The following is a 14,364-nucleotide window of genomic DNA, read 5'->3' as shown; positions in this document are numbered from 1 at the left end:
ACGGATTATATGACATATGACAGAAGCTCAGAACAAATGACTGTCAATGAAAAGCCCTATAGAGGGAACACGAAAAAAATTAACATTAACCGATCAGCTCGACTTCCACAGTTCACTACTATACAAGTTACAGGCATGTTTTCAGCACTTAAAATCACCAAAAACGAAAAGTTTATAAATTAATCAATCTAATGAATGTCTTTAAATACTGTATTAAGCTCAAAACCACGACAAAAAACAAATTAAAATTAACATTATTCTGATCAGTTGGACTTCCACAGTTCACTATTATACAAGTGACAGGCATGTTGTCAGCACTCAAAATCACCAAAAACGTAAAGTTTATAAAATAATCAATCTAATGAATGTCTTTAAATACTATATTAGCTCAAAATCAGGACAAAAAACAAATTAAAATTAACATGATCCTGATCAGTTGGACTTCCACAGTTCACTACTATACAAGTCACAGGCATGTTGTCAGCACTTAAAATCACCAAAAACGTAAAGTTTATAAAATAATTAATCTAATGAATGTCTTTAAATACTATACTACCTCAAAATCACGACAAAAAACAAATAAGAAAAATCAATAATTACATTGAGTTTAGGTTAGGAACAGTTTTGTGTGCCAGTGCCAATCAAAGTACCAAAGATCACGTGGTTTATCTTCGACAGGTCGATGGATTGCCGGGAGAGATTTAAATATCCAGCACGCAACCGCACTGTTGCCAGACTTACTTCTTTTCTTTTAGCGGGAATTTTAAAATATCTAATGTCAGTTGGTTTAAAATTTGACAGTTGTGTTTTCTTGATTCCGAATATTAACCTTACTTTACAGGTGATTTGATTATGTACATTGTACATGTACAAAAAATGTACAATGTAAATAAATTGAACCAAGTAATGTACTATGCTATGTTATAATTTAAAACTCGTTATGTTACAGTCTTTTGAAAAAAATTAAACTCAAAAGAGATATACTTGTTTACAGTGCAAATTAATGGCAATAATAGGGATTTACGATTTAATTTGCAGGAAAAACATGGGCAACCTACCCAGTTGGTAAAATTTCAATTCAAAAACTCTTTAGGTAGGTAGGGAACAACTTCCACATTATTATTTATTTTTTGGGTATTAAGGTTGATATTGATATCAAAGGTAGTTTTATGTAGGTAGATACTAGATAAATGTAAGCTATAAGTAGTATAACCAATGAATATAGACTGGTATAACTTCCCATGTAATCATCTGTTATGTTTTTGTAGATTTTACTGTGTGGATGTCACAGGAAGAGAAACAAAATAATATTCAGTCACAGGAGTACAAGAACACGAAACATCTTATTATGTATGTATGCCATTCTCAAACAATTATTGTACAAAACAAGATAGAGAACGAGCTTTAAAATCCCAAGGATCCTGCGGAAAGAAAAGTGAAAATGTTGTCTCAATTAATGTAGTATAGATAGACATTTTTCTTTATTTTAGTATTAAATAATTATTTAGAATATTAATAGGTATTAGTTTTAATAGTATGTATTGTATGAATAATTCCCATCATATATCTTCTGGCTAAAGTTACAAAATAAATAAAAATGAAAAAACATTTCAGTGGTGTAGCACCTTTACTTTACCTGGGGACGAGGTGAGTTATTAGGTAAATTCTATTTTCTTACATAATAAAGGTACATATATAATATACTTAAAAATTAATGGTGGTATTATTGTGGTTTATATTGAAAGCCAAAGCAAGTAAGAATAAGAAGATATAGGTAGCAGTATAAGAAGACGTGGCTACAGGCGAAGCGTGTTCATGAATATGTTAATAATAATTTTATATCTATTTTGTTAATACATTTTACTATTAAAGACAATTATGAAAATATGCCAAAAACGCTCACAAAGTGGCTTTAAGTTTTATTACACAGTATGTGGACTTCAACTAGGAAGATTATGTTAAGTATGAGCAGAATAAAGGCTAACAATTTTGACGTTAATGTTTTATTGTCATAGGTTGTCTTTTTTTATTATATTTAATGCATCTTTCTTTACTCAGTGCTTCCATAGTTTACCTTTTATTAACTTTTTTAAAATTCAGTAATCCATGTATTTCAAATCCTCTAACTGACTAGCAAACAGAGTAACGTCTAAATGAGGTGTTTTTTTAGTCTTAATTGATCGGTGACATAAACATGACCGAAATGTCAGGTTTAATAACCAATCTGCCATCAATTGGGCTTTTCATCGATTGTCACTTGTTTCGGGCTTCTGTCACGTTTCGTATAATCTGTGTATATTAATATTATACACGGATTATACGACATCTGACAGAAGCTCGAAACAAATGACTGTTGATGAAAAACCCTATACATCACATCGAACTTGAATGACATTAAATAGGGCTTTTCATCGATTGTCATTTGTTTCGAGCTTCTGTCATGTGTCACATAATATTAATATATCTACGTCATACGTCTTTGGTTTGTATTATTGTATATACCAATAACGTATGTCGTAGATATATTAATATTATGTGACACATGACAGAAGCTCGAAACAAATGACTGTGAATGAAAAGCCCTATAGTTTGATTGTGATTATAAATCATTTTTTCGGGAGAATATTCCTGCATTCAGAATAGGGCTTTTCATCGAGTGTCATTTGTTTCGAGCTTCTGTCATGTGTCACATAATATTAATATATCTACGTCATACGTCTTCGGTTTGTATCATTGGTAATGACCAATAACGTACGACGTAGATATATTAATATTATGTGACACATGACAGAAGCTCGAAACAAATGACTGTGAATGAAAAGCCCTATTGAGCAATTTTATATTTAACGTTTTATTGTGGTAATTTTGTGACATAAGACATAATAAATGACGTCTTTAGGCTGACATTTTGACCATAGAAAGACGTCTTTTTGACGTGGATTTATGTCATATTCAATTGACGTCCATATTACATCAAGCTAGTTTTTGGGTGTACACAACTAAACAACAGTTTTTTGATTGATAGGTTTATTTCATTAAATCAAAACTTAAATGAATATAATTAAAATAAGATAAGAATAACAAATATGATTTGCTACATACAAATGTGTTAGGGTTAAAAAATACATAAAACATGACATTACACACTTTGACCTAAATCTAAACTAAACAGTTATTATTGTTATAAGAGGAATTAAAAAATATAGTAACAAAATTTATGAACAGGTTTAAGACCGTTTAATAAAGTAGTTCCTAGCTATAAAAATAGTTTTTACTTATGTATAATAATAAATATTATATTAATAAATGTAATAGTTTTTACTTAATATGTCGTATACAAAAAAAGAGGCAATTAAATTCTTATAAATATATTTCCGAAAACATTTGTTTGCTGTGCTGCATATGGTTAATTTATTAATTTTCATTATAAAAATAAAATAAGTACATAATTAAGATATTTAATACAAACAAGACAGTTCGAGAATTAATTACTAGACTAGATTACCTAGAGAACGAGAAGAGAAATATGATAATGTGATCGTAACAGGTTTGGATATAGATGCTTAGGAACAGGGAGTGTTAAAATTGGCTATGGGAAAAATGATAAACTTTACAGATACAAGTAGAGATTAAATCAGCTCTTAACATAGAAGAGAGAACATGTCTGCTGCATTTCGTGTACTAATCAAATACTAGTACATATCTAAAAATATTCAAACTGATTGTTGTGCAGTAACATATTATTATTTTAAAACACATTATGGGCATATTCAAAAATGTAAGTAAAATATTTGCATATACACAATATAATTTAAAACAAAAATGTTACCACTAGTCCATTTTTTAAATATTATTGAGAGTTGATTTACTTACAAGACAAGATAACACGAACATTAAATACTCCTATGACATTGATTTGAAAGATGGATGTAGGCACAAAGATGGCGCAACCAGTGTTCATTTATGGGTAATTGAATGCTTACAGACTGGGTCATGTCCAATATTATTTTACAAACAACAGGGCATACTAATTGATAATCATCCCGAATTTAACAATAATGATTTTTGTCTTAAGTATTTCCATGAATGCTGTGCAAAAGGAAATATTAATTAAGTTTGGTAAATCACAATTGATGGAACTCATGGGCTCATTTCCTATCACTTTGAACTTATGACAGTATGAATTTCCCATTGTTTTCTTATGTTCAAATAGAAAAGATACTTTTATTTACCCACTTTTTTTGAAAAAATACATGAGCGTTCTGGTATTACATAGTCAAATATTTTCATGTCAGACATAACATAACACTTTTTACAATGCCCGAACTTAATGTTTTCTGTTCCTACTAGACTGTTATGTCCCTGGTACATAGAGAGGGCATGGCAAGTAAATCTTAATGAAATTTCTGATGAATGATGCAGATACATACAACTTTGGTAAGTATTTCCAGCAGAACTACTGCAATAACTTCCAACAATGGGACTATTGTTATAGGAAGGGTTATGGAATTAATACCAATAATATGGCCATTGAAAAATCGGTTGTTATTGTTTATTTAAGAAATAAAACTGTTGAAAGGATTATAAAGCTTAAAAAAGGTAAACCTGTTGAAAGCTCTATAATGTCTAGATATCGAACTGTATTAGCTTGCTTTTTTACAATTTTACAAGATAATGGGTATATACTAAAAGAAAAAACTGAATACCTCATTGAAACACAAAAAAAAACTTGCTGCTCCATTAAATGCACTTTCTGCAATATATGTATACATTCATTTAGTTGTGCCTGTATAGATTATTCAATAAAAAATACCATATGTAAACACATTCATTATGTAGCAATACTACAGATCGCATTCAACCTGAAGATTTTTCATTTTCTAAAAATTAAATGGTGTCCGGTGATGTTGAACAGCTTTTTTATTATATCTCTACTATGTGCTCCTGTGACTGCAGTACAGAACATTATTTTGTTTCTCTTCCTGTGCCATCCAGACAGTAAAATCTACAAAAACATAACAGGTGATTATATGGGAAGTTATACTACTTTTAGCTTACTTGTATATAGTATCTACCTACATAAAACTACCTTTGATATCAACCTTAATACTTAAAAATAAATAATGCGGAGGTTACCCATACTTACCTAAAGAGTTTTTGAATTGCAATTTTACCAAACTGGGTAGGTTGCCCATGTTTTTCCTGCAAATGAAATCCTAAATCCCTATTGCCATTAAAAAATCATTTGCACTGTAAACAAGTGTAGTTTTTTGAGCTTCATTTTTGTTAAAAGACTAACATAAATTATTTAGGGCCCGTTGTTCGAACGCTAATCAAGAAGTTAATTATAATCAATCAGTTTATTGTAATCAATTTTCTTGATGGGAATCAATCGAGACATCAAAAATACATGTAAAACACTAACCATTCATTGATTGGAGGTAGAGCAGTAATTAAAATATAGCCTCAGCTGTTAAATTATTAAAAATTGCTTATTATTATTATTGATTTGTAAGTAAAAACAAGAAATTAACATCAGAAAGAGTTTAATTATGGTTTATTTTAGATTAAAACCAAAATAATAAAATAAATCAGTAAAAAATTTCAACATAACCTCAAAATGTGAGATCTGTCAGAAGTATGCTTAATGAAATGTAATTGTAATTAAATAGTTGATAATTATCATTTTTGATTAGCGTTCGAACAACTGGCCCTTAGTTTTTCTTAAGTATCTCCAGAACACTTCTATTTAGAAAAACGAAAACTGGTACGCTTATTTATCTCCCAGTTTTAAATAATAACAGTATATACAAACAAGACTTGTTTCAATTTATTTACATACACATAATCACCTGTAAAAGTAAGGTTAAGATTCGGATTCGAGAAAACACAACTGTCAAATTTTAAACTTCCCGCTAAAGATGTAAATCTGGCAACAGTGCGGTTGCGTGCTGGATATTTAATAGAGAGTTATCTATGGAGACCAGCAGTGGGATTACGAACACTCGATACGAATCGTATCCGCCATGTTTTACCATAGCGCCTTATGGTAAAACATGGCGGATACGATTCGTATCGAGTGTTCGTAATCCCTGCCTGGATTCCGTGCACTGTAGATATCTACATGTCGCTTTCTATTGGTGTCAATTTTCGTAAAAATATTTGAATTTTAGCTTTAATTGAATTATTTTCTAGTTTTGCTAGGTTATACTCTAATTGATGCTGAAGTGAGACTTAGTAAAACAAGAAAATATTTGAATTAAAACTAAAAATTCAAATATATTGACATTAATAGAAAGCGATATGCGCAGTGTCAATATATTTTAATTTTTAGTTTTAATTCAAATATTTTCTTGTTTTACTAAGTCTCACTTCAGCATCAATTAGAGTATAACCTAGCAAAACTAGAAAATAATTCAATTAAAGCTAAAATTCAAATATTTTTACGAAAATTGACATCGATAGAAAGCGACATGTAGATATCTACAGTGCACGGAATCCAGCTGTAAGAGACTGTGTAGGTCGCGAGATTTCAGTTTCTCCAGGACTTGTGTTATGGGAGAATTTGGACCAATCACGAGTCACAGATTTTCGATTTTTTGACACTTGACAGTTCGATTGTCAACTTTCGAAAATGAAAATAGATCCATTTACCACAATAAAACTAAAAACAAATTTGTTTTTAATATTCTGTGTTTACCTCTTTAATTTTGTTATTTTTATCCATTTTTATTTTGTTCTGTAGTATTCTGTACTTTTATTGATCTTTGTAGGTTAATTGGATAATTGGATTTACTTACTTGTATTTATCAAAGTGCACTCTAAAAATGAATTCAAATTCAGAAGATGTAAGTGTAATTATATGTAGATAAATAATAATAATAATTTTAATACTATGAAAATGTAAAATAAAATACACCTTAAATATAAAGAAAAATGTTTTAATTTATTACGAAAACAAATTTTAAATAGTAAATGAGATATTTTGTTATTATAGATCCAAACCAGTAAAAATTAGACAAGTTACAATCAAAGAAATAAAATGATTGGGATTTTTTAATTTTCTATAAAAAAAAATAGTATGTATGTATTTTACCTTTCATTATAAGACTTTTTCTATGCTGGAGTCACACAAAATAATAAGGTAAATATTTGTGAATGTTCTATAATTTCTTTATACAAAAACAACCAATGTCATCTTGTTCTTATGGTATTCACTACAGTACATAGTACATCTACTTATAACTTATATACAATACTTTTGCTTATATAATTAAAATATATAAAACTATAATGTAATGAAAAGTGCCTTGATACTTTTAAATACATAATGCATATACAATTTTATTTTAAATAATATATAATCACATACATTACCCATTAAACGTACAAACATTTGAAAAATAGCCAGAAAAAGCCTAAAATGAAATAAACACATTAAGTACCATTCTAAATTCTTTACCCAAATCCAAATTAATTATTAAGCTGGATTTATAGTTTGACGGACTGTAGAGGAAGATGCACTGGAAAAAGATCAACATAGAAGTTTGTGTACTCTTGATTATAAAGCTTGTCACGCACAGGGAGCTATACTATATCATATCGCTCACTATAGTAAATCACACACCTAACCATTTGTTCCTAGTTAGGAATCGCTGTAGTGAGCGATATGATACTATAGTAATGATGAGTGAATCTGCACGCATGGGACCATTAGTTCCTAACTAATTAGGTTCCTAGTTAGGAATCGTTATAGTGAGCGATATGATATAATATATTATAGTATAGCTCCCCATGCGTGGCAAGCTTTATAAACAAGAGTACACAAACTTATATGTTGATCTTTTTTCAGTGTCTATGTCTACAGTCCGTCAAACTATAAATCCAGCTTAATAAATAATTTGGATTTTGGTAAAGAATTTTAGAATGATACTTATATTGTGTTTATTTCATTTTAGGTTTTTTCCTGTCCATTTTTTAACTGTGTGCACATTTCAACAGTTTAATGGGTAATGTGTATGATTATATACTTAAAGTAAATAAAAATTGTATAGGTATGTATTTAAAAGTATAAACGCACTTTTGGTTACATTATAGTTTTATATATTTTATTTATATAAGCAAAAGTATTGTATAAGTAGGTACGAAGGTTCTACCTATTCTGTAAAAAGGGGCCAAGTGTATTACTTATTGTTGTTGAGATAGCCTCATAATTTTTGGTACCAAGTAACATTTTGTTTTAAACTGGTTGTGTAAACGGGAGCTAAAGTTCCACTTAGTAAAAATATAAAAATGTTACTTGGCCTCTTTTTGCAAATCAGCGACGATATATAATCACACACATTACCCATTAAACATACACACATTTAAAAAATAGCCAGAAAAAGTCTAAAATGAAATAAACACATTAGTACCATTCTAATTTCTTTACCCAAATTCAAATTATTTATTAAGCTGGATTTATAGTTTGAAGGATTGTAGAGGAAGACGCACTCGAAAAAGATCAACATAGAAGTTTGTGTACTCTTGATTATACAGCTTGTCACGCACGGGGAGCTATACTACATATAATATATCACATCACTCACTATAGTAAATGAATGAGCCTGCACACATGTAACCATTCGTTCCTAGTTAGGAATCGCTGTAGTGAGCAATATGATACTATAGTATCTAATGGTGAGTGAACCTGCACGCATGGAACCATTAGTTTCTAAACTAATTAGGTTCCTAGTTAGGAATCGTTATAGTGAGCGATATGATATAATATATATTATTATAGTATAGCTCCCCATGCGTGGCAAATGGCAAGCTTTATAAACAAGAGTACAGACCCCCCTCTGTGGCGCAGTGGTAAGAGCGCCTACCTTTGAAAACGAAAGGTCGGGAGTTTGAATCCTACCAGGGGCAGAAATTTTTCATTTATTATAAATTAATAAATGGAAAATAGTTTCTGTTCTTGTGGGATCATTACTCACCGGAGGGACCGCAGACGTTCGGAAACAATTAGCATCTCTTTGCAAAGACAATGACGTTGACTTTGCAAAGTAACAAGACACTTACTCATCACACACACTACACATTACTCCCCTGACTTAGTGATAAGTTATACAATTACGTGGCTAAAGGTTCTAGTTCTAAACCAAAGCCAGAATCAGAAAAAAAAACAAGAGTACACAAACTTCTATGTTGATCTTTTTTCAGAGTGTCTATGTCTACAGTCCGTCAAACTATAAATCTAGCTTAATAAATAATTTGGATTTGGGTAAAGAATTTTAGAATGATACCTACTTATGTGTTTATTTCATTGTATGTTTTTTCATGTCCATTTTTTAACTGTGTGTATGTTTAACAGTTTAATGGGTAATGTATGATTATACTTAAAATAAAATTGTATAGGTATGTATTTAAAAGTATAAACGCACTTTTGGTTACATTATAGTTTTATATATTTTATTTATATAAGCATAGGTATATAAGCAAAAGTATTGTATAAGTATATATGTACTATGTACTGTAGGGAATACCATAAGAACAAGATGATATTGGCTGTTTTTCTATAAAAAAATTATAGAAAATCCACAAGTATTTATCTTATTATTTTGTGTGACTCCAAGCATAGAAAAAGTCTTATAATGAAAGGTAAAATACATACCTACATATTAGGAAATTAAAAAACCCCAATCATTTTATTTCTTTGATTGTAACTTTTCTATTTTTGGGGGTTTAGATCTAACAAAAGTGTACTATTTAAATTTACTATTACTATTTAAAATTTGTTTTGGTAATAAATTAAAACACTTTTATTTATATTTAAGGTGTATTTATTTTACATCCTCATAGAATTAAAATTATTATCATTAATATTAATTATCTACATATTACACTTACATCTTCTGAATTTGAATTTATTTTTCCAGTTCACTACATTTTGATAAATGTAAATCCAATATTATACTTCTATAAATCCAATTCACTTAATAACAAAATTAAAGAGGTAAACACACAGTATTAAAAACAAATTTGTTTTTATTGTGGTAAATAAATGGATATATTTTCAAAAGTTGATCGAACTGTCAAGTGTCAAATCGAAAATCTGTGACCCGTGATTGGTCCAAATTCTTCCATAACACAAGTCCTGGAGAAACTGAAATCTCGTGTGTAGGTCTCCATAGAGTTATCAAGTAACCCTAGGAGAATACGGTAAGGCTATTTTCCTGTATACTTTACATGTTATTTATAACGTTACCGTATTCTCATAGGGTTACTTGATAACTCTCTAATCCATAGATATATAATACTCTAGATTGCGCCCTGCGATCTTAAAATGGGTGACGGTTGCGACAGAGATAAATGAGCCTATTTGGTCGGTAGTCTCTTTTTAATTTAAGGGGAATATCGACGACGTGACTATCCCACTTTATCGAGTAATATTTGTTGACAGTTGGAGCGGGTGGTGACGAGAAATGGTCTTTGGTCTTCGGACGTGGATAATGGTGGTTCGAATCCCATACCAACTTTACCTTTTTTATTTTTATTTAATCAATATTGCGTTTATTAGATATTTTTACTTCTGAAAAATGGACCTAAGTAAATCTAGCAGATAATAAATGTAGTACCTGTGTATAGTAAGTTAATATTGGAATACATAATTTGTGAACTGCATAGTAAAATAAAAGTCATTCGTTATTAATATAAATTCGTCCTTATTCGAATGATGTGAATAATATTTGTTTTGCTTCTACTTTTTTAAAAAATTGTAACAATAGTTTCATAAATAAAAATAATGTCTAATTACTTATAATTGAATCGGTCATTTCAAAAACAGCAAAGTCCACAATTTTGAGAAACTAACTTTTTGAGAGGAATAGACTCCTTTAAGATAAACGTTGTGTGCAAAAACGACACCAGTCCAGTAAAAACATTAGGAACAAAACTACAATATAACTCTGAATTTTGATGGCATCCATTTCATCCATCTTTCGACTATATAGTTAAGTTTTCTTTGCTCTTCTGTAAAATTAGGAATATTATGTGACTCGTGTTGTTTTTGAAATGACCGATTCAATTAATAAATCGATGGTACATTATGTTGATATTAATTATTGGTAATTTTTTACGAATATTTTTAATTACTTTATACTATTCTACCATTAACTTATTAAAAAAAATAACATTGGCTTTTATATTTTTTAAAATCTATAGGTACCTACACAGTTTTTCTTATTTGTTATATATTTCTTTGCATAGATTTATTTTAGAGATGTAATAATATCTAATAAACGCAATATTGATTAAATTAAAAATAAAAAAGTAAAGATTGGTATGGGATTCGAACCAGGATTATCCACGTCCGAAGACAAACGACCAGTTCTCGTCGCCATCCGCTCGAACTGTCAAACCATCTAAAATACTCGACGACAGAGTAGGACAGTGACGTCGTCGATACTCCCCTTGAATTAGAAAGAGACTACCGACCAAATAGGCTCATTTATCTCTGTCGCAACCGTCACCCATTTTAAGATCGTAAGGCGCAATCTAGAGTATTATAAATCTATGCTCTAATCTCTCATTGCCTAATACAATTTTTAGGTTACTGAAAAATTTTCAGATTGCCTCAAATATCTACCCAAAAATGTATCTCGCGCTATTAACTTAATTTACAGAATTTTTATTATTTATTTGGATGCCTCACCTGGTTGATTTTCCTCTGGTTCTGGTTCATCCTTCAGGTCTTGAAGATCTATTATTGACGTGGATAGATTCTCTAGACCTTTTTGGTCGTATCCTCCAAACTCTTCATTTTTAACTTTAACTTCCAGAGCTAATAAATAAGTTGAATGATAATTGAAAAATGCCTATGATCATAAATTATTAAGTAAACGATTATTTACTTCTCCATCTCACCTGGGTAATCTTCCTTTGGTTCATTTTTTAAGTTTCGGAGATCTACTGATGTAGATAGATGACCTTCTGATGTTTGGTCATATTCAGTAAACTCTTTCTTAATTTCACTTTTAACTTCCATAACTAATAAAGGAATTTATTTATTGTATTAAATACAATATTGTAATAAAATATTGTAATAATTAAAATAAGTACATACAACAAAACAAATATTCAATGCCTGCCTCGGTTGTCGGGCGGCCTCGGCCTCAAGCGTCAAAAGTGGGAATTTTTAAGCTAAGGTAAATTAAGTTGGAAAGACTGGTTAAGTGTGAGCAGCGTTGCCACATTTATTTAGGAAATAAAATGTTTAGCTAAAATCTACTAAGTTTTGTTTTTAAACCAAGAGGAGTAATTCAAATTTAGCGCGCCGTAATGCTTGTTTGTAATTGGTCCAACCTCAGGCAAGTTAACTCCACCGTTATAAAATTTTGACACTTCTGTCATTATCAGTGATGTGGGAGGGAGGATGTCTCTCCTATTGGCTCCGTGCGTCTCCCCTCTACGTACAGTCACGTGATACGCTGTCAGATTTTGTAAGGACGTTTTAACATTGAGTCTTATGGGATTATTTTGTTAAACTTGAATATTTTATTTTGTAGTGATAATAACCGAATACAATTGTTAGAATTCATTAGTTATTAATTTATACTGTAATTTATAGTGCAACAAAATATTGTCTTTTTCGTTAATAAATATTTATTGACATAAACTGCGATAGTGAGGTTATGCATACAAAATCAAACTGATAATCAATATTGGAAAGTGAAGAATTTATAGTGCGTTTTTATTTTCTGTTTATATTAATACATAATATCACTAGCGTGACACGACATTTTTTTAAATGTCTCATTTAAACATACACAAAACGTCCTTATAAAATTTCAAAAAACCGCCACCATGAGCAGGTCGGTCGATTTTCCTTTGACACTTTGTTAACGCTCGGAGCGAATAGGGCTTTTCATCGATTGTCATTTGTTTCGAGCTTCTGTCATGTGTCACATAATATTAATTTATCTACGTCATACGTCTTTGGTTTGTATCATTGGCAATACCAATAACGTATGACGTAGATATATTAATATTTTCTTACACATGACAGAAGCTCGAAACAAATGACTGTGAATGAAAAGCCCTATATCCAAAGATCACTGTCTGCCCATTAGCCCGATCAGGGAACACAAAATTTTACAAAAACCTCCAAAAAAATAAAGGAAGGATGAAAATTTGGGAATAGGTAGTTGAAATTGTCTATTATTATATAAGACAAAGTTTACAATTCTACATATCCCCTCCAATTTACAAAAATTGGGTAATACACGGGTGAAAAAAATTTACTCAGGAGTGAAAAAATATACGTTCAAAATAGTCCCGGAATTGGATAAAATGACTAATTCTAAGCAACTTTTGTTCTATAGAGTTTTTTCACTAAGTCAATACTTTTCGAGTTATTTGCGAGTGAATATGTTCATTTTTAACAAAAAAAAAAACATGTTTTTGGACGGTTTTTCGCAGATAACTAGGTTCTTCTTCGTCAAATTCCAAATCGAATATTTCAATGTGAAATAACCAGAAAACAGAGCATTTTTCTGAGAAAGTTCATTATAACTTTTTTAAAGTGTTTAAAAAAAGGTTTATTTTTGTTAAATATTGTTGGGCTCTTTTATTTTTTGGTACAAAAATCGCGAAAATCACCCTCTAATTAGTTTCCCAAATAAAAATTAATCGTTACCGCTTCATAAAGTTGAAGGGCACTTTAGTGCCCATGAACTTTAAAAAAATTGGGTTTAAAAGAAAACATTTTTTTTAATTGGAAAAAAGAAATGGAATTGTTCATGGAGTTAACTTAAAAATTATTAGTAATACCAAAAATCTTAAAGAGTAATAAAATGTACGTTTTGCTTTTCTGAATATTTTTACTGTTTTGTTTTCTTGTTAGACAAAAATTGGTTATGCTATGGCTGTTCAAAATTTGCCTAAACTCGTGATTAGTTACTCGTTCAAGCCATTTTAACTACAGCTTTTTCAAAAATAAGCACTTTGAACCGATGAAACTTACAGATCATATACATAATATATAAGTAAAGATACTTGTGAAGTGGTATAATAATAAAATATATTTGCCCCCCAAAACCACTCCTGCTTCCCTTACAGCTAAACAACACCCCCAAAAAACAACGAAAAATCTTGAAAAATGATTTTTGTGATATAGTTGACGGTTGATATTTAATTGCTAATTTTTTGCTGTCATTAGCCGTAAAAAACAAATTTTTTGCTCCACCCCTAACCGATAAACAATGGTTGATGTAGCTTAATATTATGTCACATCATCGATAGCCATATCTCGCGAACCTAAAGAGCTAGAAAATCGTACGACGCGGCATATTTTTTTGCTAATTTATTGCTGTCGATCTGCAT

At 30.1% G+C, this 14,364-nt stretch overlaps 1 pseudogene; it reads right to left on the bottom strand.

The window, feature by feature from the left end:
• LOC126887262 (zinc finger protein 883-like) overlaps nt 1-12,364 on the bottom strand; it is a 151,072-nt pseudogene extending 138,708 nt beyond the window's left edge.
• Between the last annotated feature and the right edge of the window lie 2,000 nt (nt 12,365-14,364).

This window comes from Diabrotica virgifera, chromosome 6 (assembly GCF_917563875.1).
Source record: "Diabrotica virgifera virgifera chromosome 6, PGI_DIABVI_V3a".
NCBI classification, from domain to species: domain Eukaryota; kingdom Metazoa; phylum Arthropoda; class Insecta; order Coleoptera; family Chrysomelidae; genus Diabrotica; species Diabrotica virgifera.
Note: the sequence above shows the minus strand (reverse complement) of the source record. Positions and strands in the feature narration are given on the sequence as shown.